Genomic DNA, 18179 nt, shown 5'->3' with positions numbered 1-18179 from the left:
TCCTAGTAGCTCTGTCTATACTGTCAGACTTTCCATAGACATCATCGTTATTCCCCTCTCACCTTAAAAATGAACTTACTACTAATGCACACAACACCCCGAGTTTCACGGATCACGGAGGTCCATCTCTGAACTCTGGGCTCCACAGATCCTAGGTTAGGACCCCTGGACAGGCCTCAGATTCAAGGGAGAGCCAAGCGCTTCAAAGGTAGCTCTGTTCCTGGCTCAGTGACTCGGGGAAGGCCACGCCTCTAAGTGGTTTGCAACCATGTCCGTTTCAGATTTTTCAAGGGTCCTGGGTGAACTGGCCTCAGCGGGGATTCCGCTCCATCTGGCCTCCCCAGTTCTTAAGCCCAGACGGATGTGTGGGAGAGGCCATTAATTTTACAGGATCACTATGCTCCTGGAGCAGCTACAGACAAGCCAGTTGCTTTACCGCAGCGCCAACTCCATCCTGAATGTGCTTCGCCCCGGCCTCGCTCCTCCCCTTTGCTTTCCAGCTCGGACAAGGCCTGCACCCGTGGTTCAGTTCCACCCGCCCACCGTGTGGCCCCGCCCACCTGTCAAGGCCACGCCCACATTCGAAAGCGCCCAATACAAGGCCCTGGGCTCTCCGAAGGACGCTCCCCGCAGCCTGGAGTCCCACCCCTGGGCCCGAATTAACCAATGATCGTTCCCGTACGCCTCGAAGGACCCGCCCAGTAGCAGGAGGCCCCGCCCCTGGTCTGATTTAACGACTTGCGCTCCGCCCACACGCCGAGGCTCCGCCCCAGCGCCCCGGCTCCCTATGGCCCCCTCCCCCCTGGCGGAGCCGTCGCCGCGCCTCCGCCGCCCGTGAGGAGCCTATGCCATCCCCTCCGCCGGTCCCTCCCCCGGCGCCCTGGCGCCTCCCTCCCTCACCGCCGCGGTGACTCACGGAGCGGGAGGCGGAGGCTGAGGTGGCTGCTCCCGCTGCTCTGCCGCTGCCGCCGCCGCCGCCGCCGCTCGGGCCGTGCGCCCCCTGGAACAGGCCATCGCGCCCCGGACCCACAGCCCCGCCGCCTGCCGGCTGGGCGGCCCAGGTAAGCGCGAGGCCGGCCCACCCTGCAGCGCCCGGGCCAAGCCGTGTCGGTGCCCGGGGAGCCGCCGGCCCTTTGTCTCCCGGGGAGGGGCTGCGGGGGGTGCCCTCGACCTGCTCAGCCCCACCGCCCGGCCCCGCGGGGCCGCGACCTGCCTGGGCCCGGCCTCTGCCCCGCAGGGCCCGCCGCCGCCTGTGCCCCAACCCCGCCGTGGACCCTCCTGCTTTTCTCACCTGCGCCACGGGGCGCCTCCACAGGTGTCCGTGCCACCCACCCTGTGGCTCACCCCACCGCGACCGACCGCATGGGTTGTCATCGCCTATCAGCCCCCTGCCTCGTCTCTCATCTGCGCCCCACATTCAGCATCCTGACCCTCACTTACCCTCTGTGTCGCGCTCCCTCCATGCTTCCCCAAACTAAATGATTCCTGGGTCCTGCGCCTGGGCCACCCTTCCTCCAGCCCTGCTTAGGCTGGCCTGGTGTTTGACGGTTTCCCCATTCCCTCTTCTTCCCCTGGGGAGTTCCTGGAAGGTACACCTGCAGGCAAGGTCTCACCTGAATGGCTTGTAAATGTGAGCCTGCAAAATTAACCACCTACATCCCAAAACTGCACCTCGCCCGTCGGTTTCCCACTCCAGTCCTTAACCACTTGCTTTTTCTTGAAGTTGGTAACTCTGACACTTAGGTGGGGACACCCAGGCCCTGTTAGGCCCCAAGCCCATCCCTCTCTATGCAGAACTTGTCTGAGCAGTACCTGCTGGCTGGATGACTCTTGAGATGGTGAGGGGGCCTGTGTTGGCAGCAAATACAAGAGTTTTAGGCATAATGAGCTTGTGGCTTGCAGCACCTCCTATCTGAGGATCTAAGTATGCTAGAGCTGTTAATGATTTTGTGTGCTGTCACTCAGAGGGCTGTGGGATGCGTGCCTGACTGACTGCTGGGTAAATTGAGGTACAGGGTGTGTTGGTAAGGGACCTGGAGGCTCAGTTTGAGCTTATAAGCACTGAGTATTAGTTCTTGGTTGAAGCTGCAAGTCATACTGATCTTTTGTGACATTCATGCTCAGAGATACCAACAGCCTTCTCTCATTTAAAGCAGGACTTTGAATAGCAAGTAAGAGGTCTGACTGTTAAAAGCCAGTGTGTCATTCATGTTTTGGGGGTGGAGCTAGTGATTATTGTGTCAATATCCTTTGGGAAATGGACATTCATTCACTCATGCCTGCAAAACATAGCAAATAGTATCTGCCTGGTACCATTCCACTGAGGACATAGCAGGGAAGAAGCCAGCTTGAGGCTTACATTCTAATATATTAAAACAAACGCTGCCATTGAGTCAATTTTGATCCATAGTGACCCTGCAGTACAGATTGGAACTGCCCTGTAGGTCTCCAAGGCTGTGAATCTTTACTTCAGCTGGAAGCCTCATCTTTCTTCCACAGAGCGGCTGGTGGGTTTGAACCGCCGACCTTGTAACTAGCAGCCCAGCTCGTCACCCACTACACCATCCATGCTCCTTTTTGACTTCCTAAAGGGGCGGCAAAGCAGACCCCAAGCAAGGCAACAAGTGAACAGGATTATTTCAGTCTTGACAAGTACTATGAACACAGGAAGGGAACAGGACATGTAAGAATTTTTCAGTCCTAAAATTTTTCTTTGGAGTTTATTGCAAGAGAAGTTGGAAACCATTGGGGGATCTTGAGGGAGATGATACCATCTAATTTAAGGTTAAAGAGATCACTGTGGCTTCTGTGTGGAGACAGAAAAGTAGAAGCAGGAAGCCCCTTGGGGGATAGATAGTGGTAGTCACTGGGCAAAAGCTGATGGTGGCTCGGGGGACCAGGGTGGTGGTGGTAGTGGTGGAGTGGAGAGAGAAGCTGGAAGCAGGCTACTCCCTCTGGGAGAGGCTGAGAGCTGTAGAGCAGAGCTGTGGGGAGCTCAGGCAGGCAGCCAGTTGCCGCTGGGTCCATTTCAACTCATGGCCGCTCAGTGTATGTCTGAGTTAAACTGCTCTGTAGGGTTTGCTCTTTTGGGGAGGGGGAGGCCAGAAATAAAAATAACCGCTTTATTTCTTCTTTCTATACTAAGTGGGGAAAACAACTTTAATTCAACTGAATTTGAAGTAGTAACCTCCCTGCTAATCAAGTAGATTCCAACTCACAGGGATCGGACAGGGCTGATTAGACCTGCCCCTTTGGACCTTCTTTGACTGCTCATCAGTGTTTCCTGAAGCGAGCAGTACTGGAGGATGTTGGAACCCCCAAGGTTGGAGGCGGGGTTGCAAAAGCAGACACCTGCACTTTATCCTGTACTGTGGGCTTGAGTATAAAAGTGTTTCATTGCCAGGGGGAGTGCTGAGTAAATTTTTTTTAATTCTGAAAAAGGGGAACCTATGGGCTCCCCTCTCTTAAGCAAAACAAACAAAGCACTTCCCTGGCAATGACAAACTTTGGTCCTTTAGCACATAATCCAGGATAAAGTGTGGGTATCTGCTCTTGTATCTCCCCTGGAAGGGTCCAGCGAGTGACCTCCAGCAGGTGGTAGCACCCATTTTGTGAAACAATGCTGTTGTAATTCTTTACAGAAGCAGAAAGCCTAGTCTTTCTCCCTCAGAGTGATTGGTGGGTTCAAACTACTGATCTTTGTGGTTAGCAGCACAATAGGGCCCAATAATTTATTTGTTCCTCTTCATGTGACTGTTTACCTTGTATGACTCAAGCCCTTTCACAGCTCTACCACCCTTCTGGATTCCTCTCACGATGGCATCTTTTGGGAGGAGGCCGGTTATCTTTTGTAGGTGACCAGTTCTGTTATGTTTTCATTGGTGGACTTTTTTGGAAATAGATCACTGGCTTTTCTTCTAAGGCACCCCTGGGTGGATTCAAACCTCTAGGTTAGTAGCTATGTTAATTTTGTACCACTTAATGATTTGGGAGACCACAGGCTGACACATATTGAGTAGAGAATATCTAGACCAGCGGTTCTCAACCTGTGGGTTGCAACCCCTTTGGGGGTCAAACGACCCTTTCACAGGGGTCGCCCGATTCACAACAGTAGCAAAATTACAGTTACGAAGTAGCAATGAAAATAATTTTTTGGTTGGGGGTGTCACCACAACATGAGGAACTGCATTAAAGGGTTGCAGCATTAGGGAGGTTGAGAACCACTGTTCTAGACCATTCCAAGCTCAGACCAATTAAGCCAATCTCGTTCAGCATCTGCTATATACCAGGTACTGTGTTAGATGCTAGGGATCAGCTATGAATCAAGTAAGGTGATGCCCTTGAGCTTAACCTTCTGAAGAGCTTTAAGATTTTACTTATAGAAGATGCACATTTTAAACAACATCCTCACAGGACAGGCTCCCCTCTCCTTCCTGGTAAAGGATTTGTGCTTTTAAAAACCAATGGGCCTGGGACTAGAAATTCCATAAAATCCAGCAATCTCTCTGCTGGGGGTGGGGTGGTGTGTGTGTGTGTGTATTACTTCCTCCCCTCAAGAAGAAGGAGTCACGACATGAACATAACACAAGCATAGCACTGCTCACATTAGCAAGAAGTTGGAAACAATAGCAAGAAATGCCCATCAGACTGGATAAAGAAGCTTTGGCACATACACACAATAGAATACTATGTAGCGTTCAAAAACAGGGACACCACAAAGCACCTCATGACACAGCTGGACCTGGAAGGGCGAATATTGTCTGAGACTACTTCCATAAGGATGAAAACGAAGACAGACTTGCACACCCACAGGCACACACTTGGGAGGTTCCCAAGGGAGAGAGGGCCATGGTGGGAAGATAAGCAACAGACTAGACAGTTGTCAGATATTGACTTGGCTGAAAGGGGGCGGGGCTAGAGGCCCAGAAGAGGAAGAAGAGGATCAGGAGAGGGGCATGGGATAGAATATGGGGGAGTGGGGATGGTGATGCGTGGTTTTAACTATTAAATGCAGAGTTAAAGGTCTGCAATGTAACCGTCTCACACCTAATTCATACACACACAAAATGATTGCATTTTTAAAAGGAAGAAGTTAAATTAAGGAGGGAAATCACACCAATTAAACTAAGGAGGGCAGAATGTGTGGGGCTTGCTTCCTGTTTCTGGCTGCCTCATTTCAGTGGGCACCTCTGTTGTCAGATGTTGCCCAGAGTAATGGAGACTGTGCTCACGGTGGTTGGGAGAACAACTCTGTGGCCATGGACATGATGCACTAACCAGGATTAAACGTGACCTCCCTCTCCCTCCAAGTCTGGGCTATCATAATAGGTCAGGGTGGGAAAACCTTGGGGCTTGCATGGTCAGCCCTCCTCCTTTTACGGTGGAGCCTGTGGCTCCTCGTTTCTACATTTTGGTGCCTGTCACGTTTAGTGCCTATCATGTTCCACTTCCTGTTTCAGTTCCAGGGAACTCATGATCCTAAGCTTCCGGGGGCCAGGATCTCCACTGGGCCCATCTCTGCACCCCTCATTGCATCTATAGCACTGCCCTGCACAAAGTGGGAGCCCCTCGGATGTAGATTGACTTGCCTGAGTATCTTGTAGCCCCGAAAACCAGAACCAATGACTTCTGACCCTACTCCTGTCTTTTCATCAGACCTTGCTTTAAAAAAAAAAAAGTTTGATTGTAGTAAAAATATGTCTAACCAAGCATCATATAAAAACAATTCACTGGTTTTTACATATGCAATTCAGTGACATTACTTATGTTCATTATGTTGTACAACTATCACGATTTTCTGTTTCTAAATTCTACCACCATTGATGGAAACTCATGACCCTGTAAGCCAGGCGTCCTCAAACTACGGCCCGCTGGGTGTTTTTGCCCCGTTTGTGTTTTTACTTCAAAATAAGATATGTGCAGTGTGCATAGGAATTTGTTCATAGTTTTTTTTTTTAAACTACAGTCCGGCCTCCAACAGGTCTGAGGGACAGTGAACTGGCCCCTATTTAAAAAATGTGAGGACCCCTGACTAAGCAGACTCCTCTCCTTCCTTCCTACTAAACTAATAAAATTTCATCTCTACTATTTGCCTGTTTCATTTAAGGGGGATTATACAGTATTTGCCCTTACTTCATTGAACATGATGTCGTCAGGGTTCATCGGTGGCGCAGCATCTATCAGGGACTTCATTTGTCTTCGTGGCTGAGTAATTTGCCATTGTATGGACATGCCACAGTTTGTGTATCCATTCATCAGCTGAATATGCGCTTGGGTTGTTCCTACCTTTGGGGTATGGAGAATGGTGCTGCAGTGAGCATTGTGCTACACACTTCTGTGTGTGATCCTGCTTTTAATTCTTTGGGGGCACATGCCTATATTGGAATCCTGAGTCCTGTGGGAGATCTATGTCTAACTTTCTGAGGACCTCCAAATGATTTTCCATGATGGCCACACCCTTTTGTGATCCTACCAGCAAATGGGTGCAGGTGCATTCTTTTGGTGGATTTCTCACCAGGGCACTTCAGCTCACCCTGCCCATAGCACTGGCCAGCCCTTCCTGAGTGGATCTGCTCACTCTCCAGCCCTGCCCACAGGGAGCAGGTGCTGTGGGGGCTGACAGGAATTATATGACACTCAGCAATTATAGAGTCTAGCTCTTAATCAGAGGGTGGGCTCTGCATGAACACTATCTGGGTTGGGATCTTGGTTCTGTCATTCTGAGCTGGGTGACCTTCAGCAGGTAACTGCTTTGTGCCTCAGTGTCCCATCTGTAAATTACCATATATGCTGTAGTTTAAGCCGACCCAAATATCAGCAGTGGCACCTACTTTTTTCCCACAAAACTGCATTAAAATGTGCTGAAAAGCTCGGCTTATACATGAGTATATACGGTAATAACAAGTGTGGAGCTGTTGGTAGAATTAAGTAATACCAATTAGATGCTCAGAGTTCTGGTTACATAATGAAGTTTGTGTATGAATGTGTGTGTGTGCTTGCGTGCGTGCATCTGTGTATCCTAACGTATATACTCATGTATAAGCCAAATCTTTCAGCACATTTTAATGCAATTTTTGTGGTAAAATTAGATGTCTCAGATGCTATTCAGGTCAGCCTACACTCGAGTGTATACAGTACATTTTGCTTTCTTGTGCTCCTTGAATGTGTAAGTCGGAAGCCTTTCTTGAGTTGAATGAGTGTCACTAGTTGTTGGAATCTTGTCTTACACTGTGGGACACTCATGTTCCCTGCCCACCTCTGCATGAGTTCAAGTCTCATTGTTTGGCCATGACTCTTTAGTAACTTTGAAGGGTTGCTGCTGTCCTCCACATGCACATACACAAGGGCACCCCACACACTCACCCATAGGACTGGCACTTTCGTGGGACAAGGAGTCCTGGCGGTGCTGTTGGGCAAGCACTGGACTGCTAGCTCTAAGACCAGCAGCACAAGTCCACCTCTGTGCAGATTCTCCTCTGCTCCCATCCACATTTACTGCCTTGCCATGGCTCTGCCCTTGTCAATGAGTGTTCCTGAAAGCTTTGCCCTATTACCAACACTCATTGTTTGTGTAACTTAAGGGTGCTATCTGTGTAAGTCAGAAATTCGTGTATTATAGTCTGAAGCCAGCCTATACTTGTCTAATTTCCTTTTCTCAACAATGTTTTAAATTCTACACCATAAGCTAAATTAATGACACAATCCATAGAATTACTTTATGCCCCAGGGGGATGCTTTGTAATGTTCTCTATCATAAAATAATAATGTCTCTAAAGTGAATCAGAGACATATATAAAACATAGATAATGTTTTGAGAATGATGAAGACAACATGTATACAAATGTGCTTGACACAATGGATGGGTGTATAGATTGATAAGAGTTATACGAGCCCTCAATAAAATGATTTAAAAAACCCACATAGATATATGAATGGATTTGGGGCTCACACTTAATTCTAGTCCCAGTCTAAAACCAATCAATTCTTATGACATGGCTCTAATTGATGTTTGTTGTCATGAAGAAATCATTGAAGATAGGGTGCTATACACAGTGTGGTGAAGAAACTAGATGGTACCCAGCCATCAGAAAGAATAATATCTGGGGTCTTAGAGGCTTGTCTTAAACCAAACAGCCATTTAAGTGAGGCATCAACTAAGTCCACATGGAAGAAGCACACTATCCTGTGTGATTTAAGGATTGTAAATAATAAAACCCAAATCTGAAGGAGGGAGTAGGATCAGAGCTTAAATTGTGAGCACCCGGTTTGCAGAAAGCTGTGGATGACAGTGGAAACCCCAAATCCATTTGCAGGGTCCCCACAAGGATCAAGTCTCTGGTGAGTCCCCTCTGACCACAGTCGAAGGTTATGAATAGTCCTGCTATCAGGTAGCAGTGTAAAGTCAATTATGGAAAATGTCGTTTAGTTAAAATGTAATAACCTATCATTTGATCCTCCTTGTGATCCCTTTAAAGTTTTTAGTATTTTCTGCTCTCTCTTTGTTTGAGTTTTTTTTTTTAATGATTTGTGTAGTCCTTGTTAGGTTGTTGTTTTGTTTGTTTGCTTTGTGTGGTTCTGTGTGTGTTTTGTTTTGTATGATTTTCTGTATATGAAATCCCGGAGGGCTTACCAGCAGAGCCTTGGATGGCATTGGATATCTGGGGCTACTTTAGACGGGGTGTCGTTGAGAACTTTTCAGGTCCACACTCAGGGCCATCTGCTTCCCCCTCTGCTTACCTGAGAATACACCATGGGTGAGTGGACACCATCTACATAGGGCTGTAGTGGTATTGTCACCGGTAGCCTTGTAAAAACTAAACCCGGAGTGGGTGCCGCATTTTTCTCATGCAGCTGGCCTTATGAGAGTGACACGTCCTCATTTAGAAAACGAGGAATTAATGTCAGGGGTGTTTGCCCCACTCCCTCGCATGTCATCCTCACGTCATTTCCGGAGTTAGTCCTCTTATGACCATTTGACAAGGTGAGAACGGAGGTCTGGGAAGGTCCAGTGTCTTGTCTGAGGCAAAGCAAGGCCGGGGCAGAGGCAGGATTCGCACTCAGGCAAACGGCTCCTGTGAGTTCCGGGCACCGTGTTTTCTGTTGCGTCTCAGCAGAAACTAGAGAGGAGGGGAAAAATCCCTCCCTGCAGTGCCCCGTGTGGGTAGGATCCTCAGGGTGCCAGCGTGAGCTTACTGCTGCTGCCACAAAGGGTTGGGAGCCTAGACCCGTTCCTGGTCTCATCTGACCTAGGGCAAGCTAATTAACCTCCCTTTGCCTTACTCTCCCTAACCGTACATGGAGATAATGATGCTGGGCCTTCATAGCTCCCAAGGCCATTATGATGTTTGAGCCAACGTGCTTTTGAACTTGTTTTATGAAAGGGAACTGAGTACCAAGTGTTGCTGTACACAGTTATTAACGACCTATTATGCCCAATTCTCCACCAAGTCTTATTAAAGACCACAGCCCTCAGAGGGAGGGTGTCCCTCTGCAGTGGGCTTGTTGATGTTCCGTGCCATCCGGTCCATTCCGCCTCTTAGGGACCCTCCGTACCTGCAGAAGGAAACTCCACGCGCTGCGCGCCGTCCGCACCTGGTTGTTAAGCTTGAGCCCATTGCTGCAGCTCCTGTGTTAATCCACCTCAGTAAGAGTCTTCCTGCTTATCGCTGACTCTCCATTTTACCAAATGTGGGGTCCTTTTCCAGGGACTGAGCTCTCCTGAAAACATATTCAAAGCTCATGAAACAAAGTCACGCCATCGGTGTTGTCGTGGGTGAGCATTTGCGGGCAGGTGGGGGTTTGTGCAGTATAACAGTAGTGAGGCGCTGGTGGCAGGACCGACACACTGGCAGAAGGGCTTGGCTGCTGATCCTTGCTGTGATGTCGTTAGCCCATCAGACCAGGATGCACAGAGATGCCAAGCCGAGATGGGTGGCTTCTCTTCTCCTTCCCTCCCTTCTCTTTATTCACGGATTCATTTAACAAATGTTTGTAGTTGCTACTGAGTCAGCTCCAACTCAAGGCAAGCCCATGGACTACAGAACAAGCGCTGCCCAGTCCAGCACCATCTTCACGGTCATTGCGCATTGGAGTTGACTGTTGTGGCCACTGTGTATTTTGACGGCCTCCTAACCCAAGGAGCTTAGCCTCCAGCTCTATATTGGATAGTGCTCTGCTCTGAGGAGCCCAGGTGATGTAGTGGGTTATGAGTTGGGCTGCTAACCGCAAGGTCAGCCGTTCAAAACCACTAGCTGCTTTGCAGAAGAAAGATGAGGCTCTCTGCTCTCAAAAAGATTTATAGCCTTGGAAAACCAAACGGGGTGGAGGGAGAGTTTTACTCTGTCCTATAGGCTCATGAGTCAGAATAGACTCAAGAGCAGTGAGCTCCGTGAGGCTGTGAACACTCCTAAGAGTTTTCATTGGCTCAACTTCAGGAGTAGATTGCCAAACCTTTCTTCCTGGGCTATCTTAGTTTGGGAGCTCTGCTGAAACATGCCCACCCTGCTGGCATTTGCAGCCCGGCAATAGCATAGCTTCCAGCGTCGTAGTAATGTGCAAGCTGCCGCAGAACGACAAACTGACAGATGGTGTGGAGTAAATATTCATTGAGCTTTCACTGTGATCTAAGCATCACCATAAAAACAAAAAACAACCTTTTAGATTGTGAGCTCCTAGAGACAGGGCAGCCTCACCACTCCCTTTCCAGGTCTAGCGCAGTGCCTTGCATCAAGTAGTTCAAGAAATATCTGTTCTGGGTGGCGGGGGAAAGCCCCACATTTACTGGCAACAAGTTGATTCCAATTCACAGCAACCCTATAGGACAGAGTAGAAAGTCCCGTGGGTTACTAAAGCTGTAAAGCTTTATGGGAGCATAAAACGTCCTCTTTCTCCCTCAGAGTCACTAGTGGGTTTGAACTGGTCACACTGGGGTTAGCAGCCCAACTCCAAGCTCACTACGCTTCTAGGGCTCCTAAGCACCAGCATAGGCAGTGGGAAAACTGTGGTCCACAGAATGAAATTAGTTCCTCCCTGTGCCAAGTTCATAGTCTAGGTCCAAGGAGACTTTTATCTAGTTGGGATTGCATGAACTTGGTTCTCTGTGAGAGACTATTACTGAGAGTATTTTGAACTCCCGAGCGGAGAGGCAGGGTATCAGTTCCAGGGGGACCTGCCTGCTCCTGGGTGGACTATAAGGTGAGAGGTGTGTTGGCTACCTAGGAGAACAAGGCAAGGGTTAAGGAATTAAAGCCCTCTGTGTCACACCTGACCAAAGCTGCACTCAGTGTGGGCATCTTTAGAAACACTTGGCACCTTGGCAACCCTGGCCAGTGAGAAAGACTCCCCTCCAGACTAACCCTTTCACTGCCACTTGAGTTCAAGCCAGGGAGGACCGGGCCTGGCTGTGAGCTCTTCCCGGAGCTTTCGCTTGGGAAAGCTGGAGTTTGAAGTTTGCCACCAACCTGGCTTCTCTAATGGTCCGTGTTCTTTTCCTGCCTGCAGGCCTCCCTCTGCCAACTGTGGAAAGCAGGCATCTGGTGGCAAGCAGCAGTCTTGGGGAGGGGGAGGTGTTGGGGGTGTGTGTGGCTGGCCACATGGCAGTCCCAGGTGTGGCCTCTCTGGGCTTGGGAAGGAACTGCACAGCAGAGTGAAGCAGGGTCCTTTCTCTTCCCGGGCTTGCAGGTCTCAGACTGAGCTAGGTTGGCCCAGCGTTACCTGGGAAAGCACAGCTTGTTCTGTGTGCTGCCTTTCTCCATGGTCTGAGCTGGGGCAGGCAGCATCCCACACACCATTGAGAGGGGGTGCAGGACAGTGTGCTGTGCTCTGGGTGATATTATTTTTACCCAGCTCTGACGTGTCCCTCTGCACAGTGCCTTTCTGCTAACCAGCTGCTTGTGTCGGCACCCTGAGGGGACCAGGTCACTTGCAGCACCTGGAGCCCAGCAGTGGGAGCGGGTGACCCACTTCCACATCCTCTCCCACAGGGAGGTCTGGGTGGGAGGCTTTAGGAGCTGGCTCCAATTAAGGTTCTTGTAGCCTGAGTCCTGCCCAGGCGGCCAACCCACATGTTTCCTGCTGCCCGCTGCTGGAATTCGAGCTCCGTGCCCCTGCGCTGAATAACCAGTCGAGCTGATGAAGTTACCATCTTGTCATTCTGCAAGCCAGCTTCCTGTAGAGATCCGTGTCCCTGCGGATTCTAGTGCCCCCACAGTGTGGACCCCGCCCTTCCCTTCCTGCTCAATCACCAGGCAAAGCCTGGATTTGGTTTCCATGGAGAGGGGCCAGCCTTGACCTTCTGGCCCTTCTGGCCCCTGCCCTCCCAGAATCTCCTGGTGCAGGAGTAGGAGGGAGAGCCTGCCTGCCTCGGACCCCTGAGGTTTCTGCTGCTCGCTCCAGGTTGAGGTGATTTTTATCATTTTCCATTTGTGAGATTATGCTTTCCTTTTAGGTGTGTTTTTGGGTCAGGGTGGAGGAGCATTTAAATACATAAAGCTGTGAGCCATTCACTGTACCAACCTGAACTCATTTCTGAGCCCCTGGATGATCCGATCTCATTTACTAAGGAGGGAGAAAGGCAGGGATGCTGCCACGGTCAGTGCCAGCTGGGCTGGTGACCACAGACCTATGTGTCCTGACTGTTTGATACCCCACACTGTCTTGGCTTCTGAACTGAGCCAGGGTACACACACACACACACACACACACACACTCAGGTGTACACACGTGTGCACATACACATACTTGCACGTGCATCTGTGTGTGCCTGCACACGTAGCCAATATATACACCTGTATACACAGATACATAGGCACACACACACACACCCTATTGTCTGCCCACGCTGTTAGCAGCCTCAGGGAACCTGGCCTGTTTCTGAGGGACCAAAAGAAGATTAGAGTCCTGGTGACTTTTAGAGCATGGTGGGGCTCAGCAGCAAGCAACTTGGCTATGGGGTGCCTCTCCAGCACCCAGAGTGCCTCCTGCCTACAGGAGCAGCAGCCTTCTGGAACTGATGCTGGGACCCTCTGGAGTGCAGTCAGGTGGAACATGTGCAGTGCCCACTCCCTTTCACATTTATGTGTTTCAGTGTTTTGCCGTCTGGCCAGGAAGGGAAGAAGTCTCTTAGGCTGCTAATGAAATTCTCAACATTAGACCTTGCACCGAGCTGGTGGGACTACCTAGATGAATGGTTGTTCTTTAACTCTGACTTCATTCCACTTCTTTGCAAAAGAAATCCTTTATTTGGTTGAGCAGGTGATAGACAAAGGGTCCAAAAGGCTAGAGAGTGAAACTAGGTCATCTTTCTGGGTGTGCAGCCACCTGTCTCCCCTCCCATACCCGAGTGTTAACCTGCGCCTCGTGCATCTCCCAGAGGTGCTGTGCACATAGGCAAGTATGTCGCGTGCATGGGCAACACTCACACATGCACACAGACACCTCCTCCACTGTGGTACTTTCAACACTGTAATGCACAGTGCGCTACTTTTCTTTGTCCACTTAACAGTAAACACTGGAACGCATGCTGTACTACTGTCCTTGGCATTACTGTCATCACTATCATCATTTCAGGAGACCTGATGGTGTAATTGGTTATGTGTTGAGCTGCGAACCACAAGGTCAGCAGTTCAAACCCACCACTTGTTCCACAGGAAACTCTAGGGAGAATGCAGAATAGACCGGCTGACCGCGGGTTAGGTTGGCATTTAGCTGGTGCTCATTGAGCACTCCTTGCGTGCTGGGCATTATTAGGAATGCTTTATTCATAGGGATTCATTCCTTACATCAACTGGGTAAACCCCAAAACCAAACTCACTGCCATTGAGTTGATGTCGATTCATAGCAACCCTAGAGGACAAGGTAGAACTGCCCTTTTGGGTCTCCTAGACTCTTTACACTAGTAGAAAGCCCCGTCTTCTCCTCACATCAACTCTATAAAGTAACAGCTCCACCTTATGGAGAGTAAACTGAGGCTCAAGAGAGGTTAAGTAATTCTGGAAGGGCCTTTGGAGTCTCTCGTGCTTCTTACTGGCCCCGTGCATCTACTGGTTGGTTAGACTTCAATTTATTTGAGCAGTCCCTATTGGAGAACATTTAAGGAGGCCTGGTGGCCAAGTGGACCAAGCACTAGACTGCTAACAGCCAGGTAGAGAGCCCTTGCTACGCCTCGAAGAATGAACAGATACATTCTCGTGATGGAGAAAAATCCCTTGGCTCAACTTTTTTGCCCTTTTCCTCATCAGTGCACTGTTCAGTTTTCTTAAAACTTCTTCCTAAGAAGCCCCTGTGATTGTCCTCGGTCCTTTAAGAAAATCTATCAAGATGACACCTGCAGAGTCCCAAACCAGTCACCAGACCCTTCTGCACTGACTGCTCTGCCTTGACTTGAACTGGCCCAGCAGATTCCTTTAGAAGCCACTGTTTTGATTTGATTTTTTGAAGATACCCTGATGAGACTAAGACACATGTATTTACCTAAAGAACTTGCCTGCAGCCACCCACTGATCTCAGAGACATGTTTAAACATGCTTTGCTTGGAATAAATCTCTGCGTGTATGAACTGACATGTTAGCAGCAATACTTTTTGGCTCACTGCCATATATGTTTAAAATTTTAGTGTTGCCAAATTGTCCTCCATGAGGATATAACCTTTTATGTGCTGTGGCAGTTACATTATCTCCTGTCAACTTGAGTGCAGGGGCAGAGTTTAGCCTGTCAATCAGGTCGCAGCTTGATGATCTCATTTGGAGTGTGTGGGAGATAAATAGCTCACTGGAAGCCAGACCCACACTCTCTGCCTTCCCTTTCCTGCTGTTGAGACACTCAGAGAGCTGGAGCAGACACGTGGAGACCTGTGCCAGCGTTGAGATGCTTCCACTGCCATTGGATCCACAAGACCTTCTACCCACTGGCCTGTGATTTTCCTGCATTTGGTATCAGTGTGTGTTAGTCTGTGTACATTAGAGAAACAAATCTACAGAAACCCATATGTATAAGAGAGAGTTTTATATAAAGGCTAAGTGTACATCAAGAAAACATCCTAACCCAGTGCTACCCAAGCCCACAATCCAACATTAGCCCATATGTCCGACACCAATCCACAAAGTCCTCCTCCGTCTCACAAAATACACCCAATGATGTCTTTTGCAGAAGGAAAGCTGAGTCAGTGAATTTGTAAGCATCTCAGCGCTGGCAGGGGTCTCCACGCGGCCGCTCCAGCACCCAGGGCTACACCAGGGTAGGTCCATGTGGCTTCTCAGGGATATCTTGCAGGAAATGAGTCTTGCCAACTGAAGCAGGGAACTGGCTAAGACAGCTGCACCCTGGTCCAACCATGAGAAAGCAAGAGACCCGAGAACTGGAAAGGCGAGACTCACGGAGCCATTTACCTCTCTGCCCTTCAATTAACCCCACATGTGTTTATCGGCCAGGTTGGCACAATAATCTTTAACTATCTCACAGTAATATGTGCTTATGAGTCTAAAGAGGAACTTAAGGTCTAGTATTGGACATGGGCTAATATCGGACTTATGGACTTGATCTGTACTGGGCTGGGGATGTTGTCTCAATATTCAATTGCTCTTTTATATAAAGTTCTTTCCTATACACATTTGAGTGTCTATGAATTTGTTTCTCCAGTCTACCTGGACTAACACATGTACCTACTAAGATTATATGAATAAGCCTATTTCATCCATCTCTTGGTCAACCAAAAGTCCAGTTTTTTGGTTGTTGCTAATCTGATAGGTGAGAAGTAGTATGCTGTTGTACACCCACTCCTCCCTTCCTTACATGGTAACGTTTCAAAGACCAAGTCTGTGTGCAGAAATCAGTATTACCCCAAAAGGAGGATGACTACATCATTACATAACTGCTGGATCACTGAGAATCATGGCCCAGCTTTAACTTTAACATCACAGCCAGTGTTATTCTGGCCTTGGATCTTGGTATTTGTTCTTATCAGTCATATGCTATTAATGTGCAAATTAGCTGGATAATAGATTTTTTTACTATGGTCATATTTGTGAAATGTTAGATAACGAAATAAACTATAAGTGAGAAGTGCGTGTGGCTTCATTTTGTATTTTCCTTATTAGAAAATACAAGGGAGCTTCAAGAAGTTCTGGACAAATGCAAAGATAAAGGAATTTTCCCACAAACTTTGAAGCCCTCTTGTAGGTCTTATTTTCCTATTTTTGCAAGAGGAAGATGTGGCAGTCTGCTTCCGTCAAGATTCCTAGCCTTGGAAATCCCGTCAGGCCGTTCTACCTAGTCCATTTGGGTCACCATGAGTCAGAATCGACTTGATGGCAGGGGGTTTGGTTTGCTGGTGGGTTTCCTATTTTTGGAAGCCATGTATAAACAGTCTTATATCCTTTGTCTATTTCTCTTTTGAGTTATTGGTCTTTTTCGTATTGATCTGCATGTGTTCTTTGTATATTAAGGAAGCTTGCCCTCTGGCTGTGATGTTATAAATATTTCCCTTTTTGTCTTTATCTTTTGACTATAGTTCTTTCCATTGCAGAGTTTTGATCTTTTTTTTTTAGATAGGCACTTTTTGTGAAATATATATATGATATATATATATCATATATATATAAAACACAGAATATTGGCTATCTCAATACTTGTCTACATGTACAACCCAGGGACATTAATTAAGTTACTCATATTGTACATCCATCACCACTCTCTACTTCTCAAGTTTCCCCCACCCTTCACTGCAGCTCAGTACCTCCTAAGCAATGCCTCCTTCCCTTTCTTTCCCTCACACCCCTGGTAACCACTCATCAACTCTGGACTGTATACATTAAGGAACCCTGGTGGCTCTGTCAGGTAAGCATTGGACTGATAACTGCAAGGTTGCCAGTTCAAGCCCACCATTTGTACTGTGGGAGAAAAAGGAGGTTGTCTGCACCCGTAAAGATATACAGGAACCTCAGCCACTCTATATAACAGTGGTTCTCAACCTTCCTAATGCCTCAACCCTTTAATACGCTTCCTCATGTTGTGGTGACCTCCAACCATAAAATTATTTTCTTTGCTATTTCATAACTGTAATTTTGTTACTATTATGAATTGTAATGTAAATGTCTGATATGCAGGATGAGTTTTCATTGTTACAAATGGAACATAATTAAAGCATAGTGATTAACCACAAAACAATATTAATTAAATATTGTGAAATATTTATGTGTCTTCCGATGTTCTTAGGTGACGGTCATTCGACCTCTCAAAGGGGTTGCGATCCCCAGGTTGAGAACCGCTGCTCTATAGGAATCATTATGAGTCAGGGTCAATTCAACAGCAGTGGGTCTATAAACATTTTGCAGATTCTAGATATTTTAAGAATCTGGAGCATTGTCCTACATGAGGGTATAACATTATATATGTTCCTTATATGAATAGACTTATTTCACCCATATCTTGACCAAAAATTGTCTTTTTTTTGGCGGGGGGTTCTGCTAATCTGATAGGTTATATACCCACTCCTCACTTACTCACTCCAGTGGTGAGACTTGGTTTGGCCAAGTGCTTATCAGGAGAGAACAGTCCCTGGAAAAGGGCTGTGTTTCGTTCTGTTGTGCCAGGGTTGCCATCGTGGGAGCCGACTTGAAGGCACCTCACAACAACCACCCATGTTTCAGATGAATGGATCGTGCAGTAGCTGCCGTTTCATGGCTGACGCATTTCACTCAGCAGCTTGTTTACAGGGCTCGTTTATACGGAGAGCTGTGGCTTTTACGTGATATGATCGTTGGTCGTCGTCACGGCTCGTGGCAGCCCGCACCATCTTGGATGCGGTTGGTATGTTGGAGTCCGTGGTTTCAGCTTTGGGCTGCTCCAAATCAGCAAGGTGTGCCTGACCTCACTGGTCCTCAGCGCTGCCTCAGGGTGGCTGTGAGGCAGAATTGACTCAATGGCAGGGAGTGTGGTTTTGTTTTGTTTGCTGCTTTCTCAAACATGATGTCCTTTTCTAGTGGTATGTGTCCAAAGACAGTGAGCTGACTGAAGTGTCACCACCCCTGCTCCTAAGGAACATTCTGTTTGTCCTTCATCCAAGACAGATTTGTTTGTTCTTCTGGCAGTCCGTGCGATATTCAGTATTCTTCACCAACACCGCAATCCAAGCATGTCAATTCTGTCCTTTTTTTTTTTAATTTTAACAATTTATTAGGGGCTCA

The 18179-nt window shown here is 48.1% G+C and overlaps 1 protein-coding gene across 2 annotated transcripts in view; it reads left to right on the top strand.

Moving 5' to 3' along the window:
- The first annotated feature begins 802 nt into the window (after window positions 1-802).
- CTNNBIP1 (catenin beta interacting protein 1) overlaps window positions 803-18179 on the top strand; it is a 62976-nt gene continuing 45599 nt past the window's right edge. For both annotated transcript variants that reach the window (XM_075550730.1, XM_075550727.1), the window contains exon 1: window positions 803-1061. The gene's annotated coding sequence lies outside the window, so the exon portion shown is untranslated. The remainder of the gene's footprint in view (window positions 1062-18179) is intronic.

The sequence above is a fragment of the Tenrec ecaudatus genome, chromosome 1 (assembly GCF_050624435.1).
Source record: "Tenrec ecaudatus isolate mTenEca1 chromosome 1, mTenEca1.hap1, whole genome shotgun sequence".
Classification (NCBI taxonomy): Eukaryota; Metazoa; Chordata; class Mammalia; order Afrosoricida; family Tenrecidae; genus Tenrec; species Tenrec ecaudatus.
The sequence above is the reverse complement of the archived record's forward strand: the minus strand, read 5'-3'. Positions and strand labels throughout refer to the sequence as shown.